The sequence below is a fragment of the Pipistrellus hanaki genome, assembly GCF_964339955.1.
Source record: "Pipistrellus hanaki genome assembly, chromosome: 2".
Lineage (NCBI taxonomy): Eukaryota > Metazoa > Chordata > Mammalia > Chiroptera > Vespertilionidae > Pipistrellus > Pipistrellus hanaki.
The window spans coordinates 129961869-129975927 of NC_140504.1; the positions used below are offsets into that span (position 1 = coordinate 129961869).

General features: G+C 38.5%; 1 protein-coding gene across 15 annotated transcripts in view; it reads left to right on the forward strand.

The window, feature by feature from the left end:
* The window catches only part of LOC311616575 (uncharacterized protein), a 413605-nt gene that overhangs the window by 312334 nt on the left and 87212 nt on the right, over positions 1-14059 (forward strand). The window contains exon 8 of one of the 15 annotated variants that reach the window (XR_014793934.1): positions 12145-12286. The exons of the other annotated variants lie outside the window; for them this stretch is intronic. The gene's annotated coding sequence lies outside the window, so the exon portion shown is untranslated. The remainder of the gene's footprint in view (positions 1-12144; positions 12287-14059) is intronic. 15 annotated transcript variants of the gene reach the window in all.

Consider the following 14059-nt stretch of genomic DNA (forward strand, 5'->3'; position numbering starts at 1 on the left):
TATTGAGTCCATTGTCCTTATCTTTCTTGTATAAAGAATAGCATAGAAGGCTTCATTTATTTGATTGGAAGATAGTATTGCCTTTGCCATTGGGGATTTGGCCCTCTTGACACTAGAACAGGGTTGGAAAAAACTATTAACCTCCACCTACCCCTCACCATGTATATTAAAGTAAGCCCATATTTTGTTTTATTTCTAAACAGTAGGTTATTTTCCCCTCCAAGGACCCAACTCTATATTTCAGTAATAATTTGGGGGTAGAAAGAACATGGAGAACTGAAATCTATAAACTAAAACCCAGTATTTAGAAACCTCTTTTACTTCTCAGCTATTAAATGTCAGCAAAGGATATGGAAAGTGAGAGGGATAAGATACTATCTTTTTTATGGTAGTTATTATTCTTTTAATACATTTAAAGAATAATTCATCAAAGGGAAGGTATGCCAAAGCATGACCTATGATATGTTATAGCATATAGATTAAAAATATTCAGTGCAGCATACATTTGAATATGATGTTAAGGAACTTATTGATATTATGTATAACACTTTTAAATTAAATTGGTAGCATTATATATAATCAGTATTTTTGAATATCTGGTTTTCAAATATGTGTTGTAACCATATTATCTAAAACTCTTTTAAAAATATATTTTATTGATTTTTTTACAGGGAGGAAGGAAGAGTGATGGAGAGTTAAAAACATCGATGAGAGAGAAACATTGATCAGCTGCCTCCTGCACACTCCCTACTGGGGATGTGCCCGAAACCAAGGTACATGCCCTTGACCTGAATCAAACCTGGGACCCTTCAATCCATAGGCCGATGTTCTATCTATCCACTGAGCCAAACAAGTTAGGGCTCTAAAACTCTTTTTTTTTTTTTTTTTTTTTAAAATATCAATAAAATATTTTATTGATTTTTTTACAGGGAGGAAGAGAAAGGGATAGAGAGTTAGAAACATCAATGAGAGAGAGTCATCGATCAGCTGTCTCTTGCACACCCCTACCAGGGATGTGTCCGCAACCAAGGTACATGCCCTTGACCGGAATCGAACCTGGGACCTTTTAGTCTGCAGGCCGATGCTCTATCCACTGAGCCAAACAGGTTTAGGCAGGGCTCTAAAACTCTTGATGCATTGTCCTAGGAATTTATTTAAGTCTATAAGTTAAGTTTATCATGTGTCAGTGCTTCCATGTTGGCTGATTTTTTTTTTTTTTGCTTTTCTTTTTCTTTAATTTCTTTATTGATTAAGGTATTACATACGTGTCCTTATCCCCCTATAGTCCCCCCTCCCCCACCCCTACTCATGCCCTCACCCCCCTGGTGTCTGTGTCCATTGGTTAGGCTTATATGCATGCAAACAAGCCCCTTGGGTGATCTTTCCACCTTACCACCACCCTCCCATACCTTCACTCTGAGGACCTTCAAACCTCAGAGGGCAGATATTATTTTTATTTTTTATTTTTTAAAAATATATATTTTATTGATTTTTTACAGGGAAGAAGAGAGAGGGATAGAGAGTTAGAAACATTGATGAGAGAGAAACATCAATCAGTTGCCTCTTGCACAACCCCTACTGGGGATGTGCCCACAACCAAGCTACATACCCTTGACCAGAATCGAACCTGGGACCTTTCAGTCCGTAGAGCATCGCTCTATCCACTGAGCCAAACTAGTTTCGGTGAGATATTATCTTTAGTGAGTGCCCATGGTTTGGGACACTTGGAGTTAGAAACTTTGGATTAGAAGTTTCAGGCCCAAGAGTTGCTATTGATAAGGCAAATATAATTGAAAGCAAGATTTATATTCACATCCATATAATTTTTGCTCACCTTTTCCCATCCATAATAATCACTTGGGGATATTTACCAAGTTCTCACCTGGGGGAATAAATGAATTTCTCTCTCTCTCTTTGGCAATCCTGTCTCATCAGTTTCATCAGTTTCAATCTTCATAAATTGTAAGAGTTTGGAATGTCTTTCTTCCCAATACTAGTATTGGCCTTTTTTACATTGGTAGTTTAGGGATCAAATTTGGAACTCTGGAGGGAGAAGTGGAACTGTGCAGGTTTTTTTTTTTTTTAGCCTGTGAGCTCTGGATTTTGCAATATCTCTGCTCCAAGTTTCTGTTTGACCTGGAACATACATAAAGAACATCTATCTCTACCTTCTACCGCCCTCGCCTTATTCTAAGCAATTCTTTTCTAATAGCGTTGCCTAATTTCTCCACTCCAACCCCCTTCTCTTCATTGAAGAGTGGGATGAACATCTTATTGCTCTCTCAACCGGTTTTCATTCGGAGTATTGGAGAGCTGCCCTTTCAGTGTGTGTGTGTTGGTGGTGCCGTTCACATGGCCTCTCCCTGCAGGCTCCACACTCTCCTGCCACAGCCAGGCCCCTCCACTCTCCTAGGGCTTGTCTCTAGCCTAGTCCCAAGCACACACTCCGTGGTACCAGGTATCCTTATGAATTCTGGAAAGAAGTTATTTACACCCAACCATGAAAAAGAAGAGAATTGATAGTTTGATTAAAAATGGTAAACATAGGGTTAGGGTCATTCCATTCCATTCCAGCAATGTAATAAAAAGAAATGGGAATCAAGATTGGGGATCTGGACTTGGATTTGCCAGTAACTAGAATTGTAAAGGTGATAGTTACTTGATTTTAATGGACCTCATATCCAAATATAAAATTATTTTATGTTCCAATTTATAAAATAAGGTGTTAGACCAAATTATCATTAAGACTTCTCTCAGTATTATGATTCTGTTTTTTAAAATATATATATTTTATTGATTTTACACAGAGAGGAATTGAGAGGGACAGAGAATTTGAAACGTCAATGAGAGAGAAACATCAACCAGCTGCCTCCTGCACACCCCCCACTGGGGATGCGCCCTCAACCAAGGTATATGCCCTTGATGGGAATTGAACCTGGGACCCTTCAGTCCACAGGCCGACGCTCTATCCACTGAGCCAAACCGGTCCAGGCATGATTCTGTTTTTAAGTTCAGTACTTCTGATTATAGTTTATCTTATTAAGGATTACAATGTTTGTATTTTATACTACCTGTTATTCAAGGTTGTTCACTGCCATTAACATACTCAACAATCAAAGCACACAGGAGATAAAATTTAAAAAAGTTTCCTCTGACTCTGACTAGTCTGCTCTACCCAGTGGAGGGAAACTGGTCAAGGACAGTTGTCTCTTAAAAGCAACAGAAGAAACTGTGGAGTAAAGCAGACATGGTGTCGTATCTTTCATTGGGTCTTCAGAAAGGAACTTCTGTATAATTAAAAAATCTGAAAAGCTGAGTTAAGATTAGATATTCCTTCAGGAATCACTTCTTTGGAATCTTTAAAAACGGAATCATCAAATCAGAATTCATTTAAGTATTCCCCTTAGATAATAAGAGGATTTTAATTGACCTTCAAAAATCCGAGTCTCAACTTTAGCGTATGCTCAGATGCTTCTCTTTACCATAAACCTCTGTTAATAGTTTATGGATCTTTTCAGAAGAAAGTTAGAAAAATTATAAAGGTGCTTAGGAAAGCCAACAAAGCTATAGTTGGAACATAGCAGTGTTCCCTTAGAAAGTTTTATATCTGTTCCTCAGAAAGATGCATGAACAATGAACCAGCCTGTTCTTGTCTTGTTTTAAAGTAAACAGATTTGTAGACTTGTAGTTGGCTCCTGATGAACCACTCATGGAGCCATTTAAGACATGAGCTTTGCATTGGTATTGAACCAACTGAATAAAAGCTGTTTATAACCTTGTTATACCTTTCCAACATAAACAGTATCTCTTACATAAATCACTTTTATACTAGTTTATACATAACATCATGTGGGAACTTTTTCTCTTATTTTTTGTTTGATCTGCACTACAAGCTAGGCATCTATGTCCCCTGACAGTGGGGTTCTAGGTTATCTTTTACATTCTGAAGTGGCATAAGCCAAAGCTATCTATGTTACACTTGTCAAGGGATAGCATTTATTACTCTACTAGAGGCTCAATGCACAAATTTGTGCACAGGTGGGGTCCCTCTGGGTGGCCTGCAGAGATCATGCCAAAACCCACAGTCCAACACTGCCTGAAGCTCCTACCTGCCACTCCCACTCATCCCAGCCCCACTGTGCCTGCCATGGGCTTGCCCCTAATCAGTCCTGATCAGGAGAGGCTTGAGTTGCTGCAACAGTGCTCACCAGCCATGAGCCCTGTATCTAGCACTCTCTCAAGGGAGTGGCCTATGGGATGGGGCTGAAACTGGCTCTCCAAAGGGTCCCAGATTGTGAGAGGGTGCAGACCAGTCTGAGGGACCCAACTGCATATGTTTGGGCTCTGGAGGGACCCTGGGAGGGCTCCAGGGCGTGTCTGGCCCATCTCACTCAGTCTCAATTGGCTGGACCCCAGCAGCAAGCTAACCTACTGGTTGGAGCATCTGCTCCCCATTGGTCAGTGCACATCATAGCAAGCATTTGAGCAGTCTTAGCATATCATTAGCATATTATGCTTTGATTGATTGTTCAGTTATTCTGCCTTTTGGTCTTTTTGCATATTACCCTTTTTTATATAGGAGTCTAATTAGTGCTCACTGTCAGTGAGTATGTATTTTAAAGCTGTTTCTATGTATGCAAGCATAGCCTTTATTTTATTTTTTAATTTAAATTCTTTACTGTTTAAAGTATTACATATATCTCCTTTTCCCCCCTTTGATCTCTCCCTGGCCACTGCCACCACCCAGCACATGCCCTTTCTCCACTACTGTCTGTGTCCATTGGTTCAAGCACAGCCTTTAAATGAATGCTTATCTTACCCTTACTTGTCACTGTCATCCTCCTGCAATAGTATGTTTCTATAGAGGATCTCATGGAGCTTTGTTATCCATGAATATATTTTCTCTTCACTCTATCTAAGAAGATAAGAAATGCTATGCATTTTTCTAAGAATATTAAATGTATAAGAATCAGTATGACTATAGTTTATTTATCTTTGGTTCTCTCTCTCTCTCTCTTTTAAATAGACTTTATTTTTAGAGCAGCTTTAGGTTCACACAAAATTGAGAGGAAAATACAAATAATTTTCATACACCTAGTGCCACCACATTTTTTTTTGCATGCTTATTATATATCTCCTTTGATGAGGGTCTGTTAAGGTCTTTGGCCCATTTTTAATTGAGGTTTTTGTTGAGTTTTAATATATTTTTTTTTTTGCACATTTTGGATCTACAAAGTCCTTTATCTGGTATATGTTTTGCAGATATTTTCTTTTGATAGTGTTTTTTGCATAGCAGAAATTTTTAATTTTAATGAAGTCCAGCTTATTGATATTTCTTTCATGGACTTTGCCTTTGGCATTATATCTAAAAAGTCACTGCCAAAACAAATTCACCTAGATTTTATCCTGTTATCTTCTAGAGGTTTTATAATTTTGTGTTTTTCATTTAAGTATGTGATCCATTTTGAGTTAATTTTGTGGAGGGTATAAGGCCTGTGTCTAAATTAATTTTTTTGCATGTGGGTGACCAGTTGTTCCAGCACCATTTGTTAAAAATACTATCCAGGCTTCATTACATTGCTTTGATATATATATTTCCTAATATTTGATTATTTACACTGAGGAAGGGAGAGAGCTAGAGAGTTAGAAACATTGATTATTTCATTTTTTAATGCATTTAGCAGATTTTATAAAAGCTGCTTTGGATTTTCACAATATAGGAAACTTTTTTTTGGAGGCTTGATCCAGATATAGGAGATAACCATGATAAATATGATATATCCTAGAAATTTGGAAGTTGGAAAGAGTGACTTGTTGCCTAGTCTTTTCCTTGGACAATGTACCTGAACCAATTGGTCAAGAAGATCATCAGTTGATCTTTTCTTAAAATATTATCTGACTGTAACAATAATACAGTCTTTTTCCATGTCATTTCCCTAGTAAACAGTTTACACCTACTGCATAAAAAGCAAACGCTCAATGACCACCTCTGGTTGACTCATTCTGCCTTTTTAGTAGTGGGCTTCACAGCTCTCTTTGGTGAGCACACATTCTCAGATGAGCCATCATTTGAGGAGGCAGTGGACATGCTGAATTTAGAAAACTCTGGACTCAAATCCCTAGCTACACTTATTAGCTGTGTGAACTTTCTCAAGTTACATCACCACCTGAACCTTAGTCTCCTAAAGGCTAAGATAAATAAATACATAAATTGACTCTTGTTTTCATCTATGATACTACATAAGTAAATATCATATAAGGTCATAAATTTAGATCCATTCCCTGAACTATTTATTGTAGCTAAATTCGATTTGCAATATATAGATATAAGATATTTGGAATTTAAGAAATACTCCTTTTTCTTGTTTTCTATTTAGTGGTAAATTTTTTCCCCTATTATCAAATATCAAAACACATTGGCTACAAATAAAGATAAGTTTAATAATAGATTTGGGGCACAAATAAACTATTTACACGCTAATACACTTAAAAGCTACACACAATTTTTTTTTTTTTTTTTACATTTATGTTGAATCTTTGGTTTTGTGCTCAGTTATGAAGAGGAAGGAGAAAATAAAATCTGATTTTATTGGATTACTTATATGCTCAGAATTATATCTTTTAGTTTATTTAGTCTTGCAGAAATATCTAGAAGAGTATACAATATTATATTCTCAGATACTGCTCACCATCTGCTTTCAAAGTGAAAAATGGGCATCATAATATACCTGTATTGCCCTTTGTCTGCTAAGTCCAAAGTCAGGAGATAGAGGTCACTGTTCTTTTTATAACTGACTTGGTACTAACATTGCATGTTCCATCATCTGTCTTCTTCGCACAGTTTTGTGATAACCATTAACCCTTTCTTGACCCCCTTGAATATTTGCCTTTCCCCGCTCACATACTTTTGTAACAGATATTCTTGGCTGAAATAAATAGGGAGCTCATTCATCAGGAATGCTTAATTGGGATTTTCAGAAACAAAAAGTTGTTTTGCTTTCTTTAGTATTTTTCCCCCCATTTCAGACCTGATTTAGGGTGAAAGTGACAGAAAGTAACAAGGGAATCCTGAAAATCTGATGTGAATCACGGCAAGTTCACAGATCTCAATAGAAATTGGGAGGAATAAAAATAATAAACTTACATGGGTCTTCTATATATTAAGTGCTTTCATATTCATGATTTAAGTTTTATCAAAAGCAGTCTCTATAATAAAGATGATTGTGACAATGACTAATCTCATTGGACAGATAAGGAAGCTAGCTGATAGAGCCATGTAATCTGGTCCAAAACATATTGCTAGTCACACCAGGCCAGGGTGTTTTCCTTCTTTACTCAGTTGTATGTGGAGAATAAAGGTGTTTTCTGTGCAGTCATATGAGTTGTAGTAAAACCAAGGCTATATTGTATTTCCTTTAAAAACCTTCATGATTTCATACTCTATAGAAATATGATATTTTAGGATCTGGTTTTTATACTGCCATCTATGCCATATGCCCAGAATGGCAGTGTCTTTGTGGCAGAGATTTGCTCAGGAGAAACATTTGCTCTTCATCTGAAATGTTCTACAAGTAATAATTTTAAAGACTAGAGAATATGAAGATGACCATATAGCAATAACTCTATTATTAAATGCTTAATGTGAGCCATAGATGTCTCTTTGCTTTATCTGTAATTTTTTCTTCATATAGTGCTACTGTGAAGTAGGCATCATTATTTTTCCATTTGACTTGAAGAAGTTGAGGCACATCTGATAGATGCTTCTCTGTCTCAGGGTCTGTTTTTGTTCATCAGTTTTTGTTGTTCATCATATTCCACAAATGAGTGAGATAATGTGATATTTTTTCTTTTTCTGACTGACTTATGTTGCTTAGCATAATGCTCTCCAGGTCCATCCATGCTATTGCAAATGGTAGGAGTTCCTTCCTTTTTACATCAGTGTAGTATTCCATTGTGTAGACGTACCACCGTTTTTTAATGCACTCATCCACTGATGGGCACTTAGGCTGTTTCCAAATATTAGCTATTGTAAAGTTGGGAAGGGTGAGTGAGAGGGGGAGAGATCAACCAAAGGACTTGTATGTATGCATATAAGCATACCAATGGACACAGACACCAGGGAGGTGAGGGCGTGAGTGGGGGGCAATGTGGGGATAAGGACACATATATAATACCTTAATAAAGAAAGAAAAATTTCTTTTAAAAAAAGAAAACCATAAAGAAGGGGGAGGGGGAAGAGGTTGAGAGCACAGTCGAATTCATAACTTGCCAATGTCCCAAAGCCAGCGTGGTTTCAAATCCAGGTCCTCTGACCCCACAGCCTCTCTGCAATGCTACTTCTTAGCCTGAGGAGCCAGTAACTGTGGCTCCCTGAGAACCTTACTTGGCCTCAGTTGACTTAGAAAATAGTTTTGTGTGTATGTATTTTCAAGTTTGTCCCATTTTTTCATTAATTTTATGGTGTGCCCACTTTTTTTAGGAAAGTGGTCATAATGTTTAACTCCAGGTACGGTGATAGGATGGGCAAGGATTAAGTAATTTGGAAGAGTTAGGAAAAGCTTCCTTCCAGGAAATTAAAGTTTCTTCTGGGGATAGGGGCTCAGTGTTTGGAGAGAATGGGAAATTTTGTACATAGGTGTCGCTATGTCATCTTGGTCTTCAGTTAGAACCACTCTAACTGAAGGACAAAAAAATATCAGAAAGATGAAAGAGAGGAACTAAAGTAAACACCACATAGCTTTCAAAGGACTAACATTTCACAGTTATAATTCATAACGCCCACTGTCCTCGTGGAAATTTACATGGGATTGTTTATCGTTTTCTGTTTGAGAATGTCTTCCTTTATGTTAAAAAAATACCCTGTCTTTAGAATCCTTTGAAGTGTAATGATTGGGGGGCAGAAATATACAAACTAAGTTCTTTTCATTCTAGCTCACTTTTTTCCCTTTAGTCTTTGGGATAATTTAAATGCTTCTTTGTTCACTGGCACACATATTCAAGAGATGTTTATTGAACACCTACATATGCCAGACCCTTTGCTAGACTTTAGGGATAATGGATGGATGAGATGCTGAATCTGTCTTCTAGGCATTTGGATTTTGGTATGAGAAACTGCCCGTCACTCAGGTAGTCACAATGCAGTTTCGAACTGCACATTAGCACAGCTGGTGTGGCTCAGTGGATTGAGCATCATCCCATGCATCAAGGAGTCACTGATTTTATTCCTGGCCAGAGTACATGCCTGGTTTGCAGGTTCAATCTCCAGTGGGGGGCATGTAGAGGCAGCCGATGTTTGGTTGATGTTACTCTCTCATCGAATGTTTCTATTCCTCTCTCCCTCTCTCTTCTCTCAAATCAATGCAAACATATTTTTAAAAAATAAGTGTTACATTAGCCCTGGCCCATATGGCTCTCTTGGTTGGGCATCATCCTGTGTACCAAAAGGTTGCCAGTTCAATTACAAGTCAGGGCACATGCTCAGGTTGCAAGCTCCATCCTTGGTGGGGGGTGTGCAGGAAGTAGTTGATCAATGTTCCTCTCTCTCATCTCCCTTCCTCTCTCGAAAAGATCAATAAAAAATATATTTTTAAATGAGTTGTAATAAAAATAAAAGAAGTGCTACATTTGCACAAAGGAGGGAGGCAGTAATTCCTCCTGTGGTTCTCAGCGGACATTTGACTTGAGGCTCTGATCGCAGAGCTGGGCAGGCAGAGGTGGGCAGGAGGGCACAGGAGACCAGAATGTGCCAACGCCTGGAGCGCTGGAAGGACAGGGGTAATTACCAGCATCGCACAGGCAGGAACAACTGAGCCTGTCACCAGCGGAGTTTACCTGTGATGGAATTGCCACCAACACTCAGGCTCTGGGATCTCCCTGTCCAATCTTCATTCATTACTGGCTAACATTGGGCTGCCCCTGCTGCTGCTGGTATTTATTTTTTACTTTTCCTCATTCGCTGGGTAGATTTGAATTAGAAGTCAGTGTGTTCCATATCAGGCTTTAATCAGACCGATGAAGCGGGTTGGGAAGGGGTAGGGGAAGGGGGTGGCACTAAGCTCCCTGCTATGACACAATGGAATATAAAGTTTCTGGCCATTTGTGCCTATCATTTTCATATTTATTTTTTCTCAGGAAATTTTATTTTTCTGCTGTGCCATTAGGATGTGGCTTTTTATCACTCTGTCCATGCCACTGCTTCTCAGCCTTTTTGGGCGCCATCCTGGACCAGCATGGCATGTCAGTGGGAAGACTTCCTCTGTTTAGTACCTTAAATTTGCTAATGGGTGTTTTATACGGAGACAGCCAAATGCTCATGTTTAAATAACTTACAATTCCTGGGCAACTCATAAATCTGCCTGACATGATGTTAAATAGTTTGTTCATATAAGAAACTTTGCAGATGGCTATGATAAGTATGAAGGGTGTTTTATATGTTTTGACTTACTGTCTCTTCAGTGACATTATATAAAACTCAGCAGACTTCTCCAAGATCATTAGGAAAATGAACGATTTTCCTGTCATAAATCACAAATACCACAAACTACAGGAGGGTTGCAATGGGCAGGTATCCACTGATACTTTTTTTATATTCTCCAGAGGAACTCAAAGATGTTGTGTCTACCACATTTACTCAGAAAAATATATCCTTAAATATAATTTTTCTAACACTGGTTGCTGTAGCTACATAAGTTAATTCCATTAACTTTTCTTGTTTAACTAGTTGGGTGTACCAGACATGACTGTGTAAGATAAAAGAGAGTAGTGCTAAAACTTGATCATAACATGATGCCAAAAATAAATACCTGTGTATACACCACACACACACACACACACACACACACACACACACACACACCCGGAGGTAGTACATTTGAATACACTGTTCATGATGTTCTGATTCAGGGAAACTACTGGATGATTTGGAGTTATGATGATCAACTTTGTATTTATTCTAGAATATTTTACTTGAGAAAGGACATTCTTGGCAACAATAAAATGTCACATTTTGTATAATTCACTTTGTCATGTAAATATTTACCATTTGTTCAATATATCTAATAAACAAGGTAGTGTAGAATAATGCGTGAATTTAATTTCGTAAATGAAAAAAAGTGATCTATTTTACAAGATGTACTGCTGAATTGTGGGTATGGATGTGAATTTTGTGGGCCTCTCCCTGCCTTCTTTTAGCCCCATCCACACATACATCCTTTCTTTTCACTCTAATCTCCCTTGATTAGAGAACAGCACTTTCAGGAGAGAAATCTTTAGGAGTTTTAATATAATTAGAGTTAGGGTGATAATTCCATTCAATGTAACATCATTGGTTGATTTAGTAATTTCTAGAATTCTGCCAAGGCTTTAAAATACCTCCAGTGCCCATTGCTGGATACTGCTGTTTTCCTTCTGGGATTGAACTGAACAGGATTTTTTTTTATATATATACATTCCAGTGGTATAAGTGTATTGGCTAGTAAAGATTTCTTTAATTGACCTGGTTACAGTAGAAATGATCCAGTTCCCCTTCTCCTAATTTTCTCCTTTTTAAAACTAGAGATTAATAACCTGCTGTTATCTCCATCACCCAAGTGAGAGATTCTGTCAACAGTGATTTAAAAAGGCAGCTTTGGGGTTAGATCTCAGGAGTGGCTAGGGCTGAAACAGAATCAGATCTGTGTTTTTCCTGTCAATTAGACACATTGACAATTTAACAAATTGTCACCAAATTCATATTCTGTGTTTCCTGCATAAGAGGGAACAGTCAACCCCTAACCCTTCCCCCGCCCCCTCCCCCCCCCCCAAAAAAAAAGGCTTTTCAACTAAAGTTCCCTTTGGACTATTTTCTCCTACTCTGAGGACAATGCCTTTCCCCAGTCCATTTTCTCTGCTCCCAGTACCTTGTGTATGGAGAGCATTCAATACTCAGTGAATGAATTCCTTTGTCATTGTGTCTCTATTGTGTCAAGTGGAAGTCTGCAACCGAACAATAGTTGGTGAATGGTCTGCACCGGGGAGGCCCGGGCTCAACTTCAAAAGTGATTTCCCCATCCCGACAGGGCAGGGCATGTTCTCCTTGGGCTGGGAAGGCACAGCTCTATCCTTGTTAAGGACTGCACCTCCCTTTTGCTTTTTTCTTCCTGGGAGCTGTTGAGTCCAAGTGTGACTGCCAAGAAGAATCCAGGAAAGCCAGAGAGCCCGAGCACACCAGGCCTTCCTGTACCCGCCCCACACACTTAAAACCCCGAGGAAATAAATGAGGATCAATGGGAAGGAGAGAGCCAGCCAGGTGAGCAACCACATCAGTCTGAAGGCTGGAGCAACAGGAAGGGATCCTTGGCAAGATTTGGCAAGATTGGGAGGTGACCTGATCTCACACTACATTACCTCACAGCAAATCATTTTTACCAAGCTCTATAAACGTTAGGATGACTCCACTGAGCCCTTGGGCTGAGGACAGATGAATACATCAAAGAATGTTAATTAGTCTCCAGGTGTGATTAGGGGGATTGTCTTTCTTCTTTCAGGAAAGGGTTAAGTCCCAAATCTCTCTCTTCCTTCCTGTTTCCCCCTAAATCAGATGAGATTATTTCCTTCAAAGTTCATATAAGAGCTTTAACGTAGTCTTCTGGTTGGGGTATGGACAGGTGTGTGTGCCCCAAGGAATGACAAAGGCTGTTTTTCCTTTTTATTCATATAAATCCCACTTTTTTGCTGTCTTGGGGTCCATATGCTTTACAGCAACCTTCACTTCTAGGTGAATTTAATTAGACGATTGCAGTCATTTTTGACATTTTAGTAATGCAATCACTGGTTAGAGCCTTATGAAAAGTTTGGTGCTATAATAGGATTTACCAGGGTTCCAATGTAATTCTAAATTGGTTTTAAATGTCTGCCCCTTGCCTTTCTTTTCATTTATGTCAATTGTTACTACTACGTGGAGAGAAGGTATTTTAATGATAGCAAGATGTCATTTAGAAACTCCTTCTGCTCTGCTACTTCTGAAAACCATAGAACATAACAACAGAGGTGGTTCAGTCCCTGAAAGAGTTCTCAGGCAGGTTTCTCAGCCTCTGCACTATTGACATTCTGAGCTGGTTAATTCTGTATTGTAGGGGGCTACCTGATCATTGTAGAACTTAGCAGCACTCTGACTTCTCCTCACTAATTGCCAGCAGCACCCATATCCTCAGAATACAAGAAAAAAAAGTACCATAGAAGACAGAATTGCTCCCAGCTGGGAAAGTTTAAGGAAAATAAGTTTAAAACAGTAAAGAAGATATAGATTATGGACCTATTGATTTTGTGTGTATGTGTGTGTGGTTTTTTATTATTATTATTATTATTATTATTATTATTATTATTTAATTTGTGTAGTCATTCATATGTGGAAGCTAATGAACAAACTGAACTAACAAACAAAAGAGAGATAGACTCATAGAGAGCAGGCTAACAGCTGGGGGTAGATGGGGGTGTTAAGAAGAAAAGGAAAAAGAAAACTCATTGGCACTGGCAACAGGGCAGTGGTTGGAGGGGAGGGCAAGGTGGAGGTGGAGGTGTGAGAGGGTATAGGGATAAGTGGTGATGGAAAAAGAAAGTAAATTCTTAGGAGATCAGGTCTGCCCATACATTTCCCTCTTAGCCACCAAATATCTATCTATTATTGACTGGAATCTGGTTTAGATTAGTACAAACCATTGTAACTCAGAGCAAGTACTGATTCCGATGCTCTCATTATCACTGAAGATCTTCCAGGTATTTATGTAGCATGCAGAACTTTTATGAAGGAACACTTTCCCTGATTCCGGGTGCTTTCATGGTGCTGGTTTATTGGGCGAAAAGACAGAGTGAGTGGTTGGAGAACAGATTCAAATGAGACTCACATAAGACTTTAATAACTGAATTTATGAATTGAATGAAGAAATACCCACTCTACACTGTAATTGAGCAGTGTTCTGAATGGGAGGCCAGATACATGATCTGGTTTCAGACATATGGCAGGTTTCACTGAATTCGCCCTGTTTTACATTACTAAGAATTGTCTAGAATATTGCATTTTTCC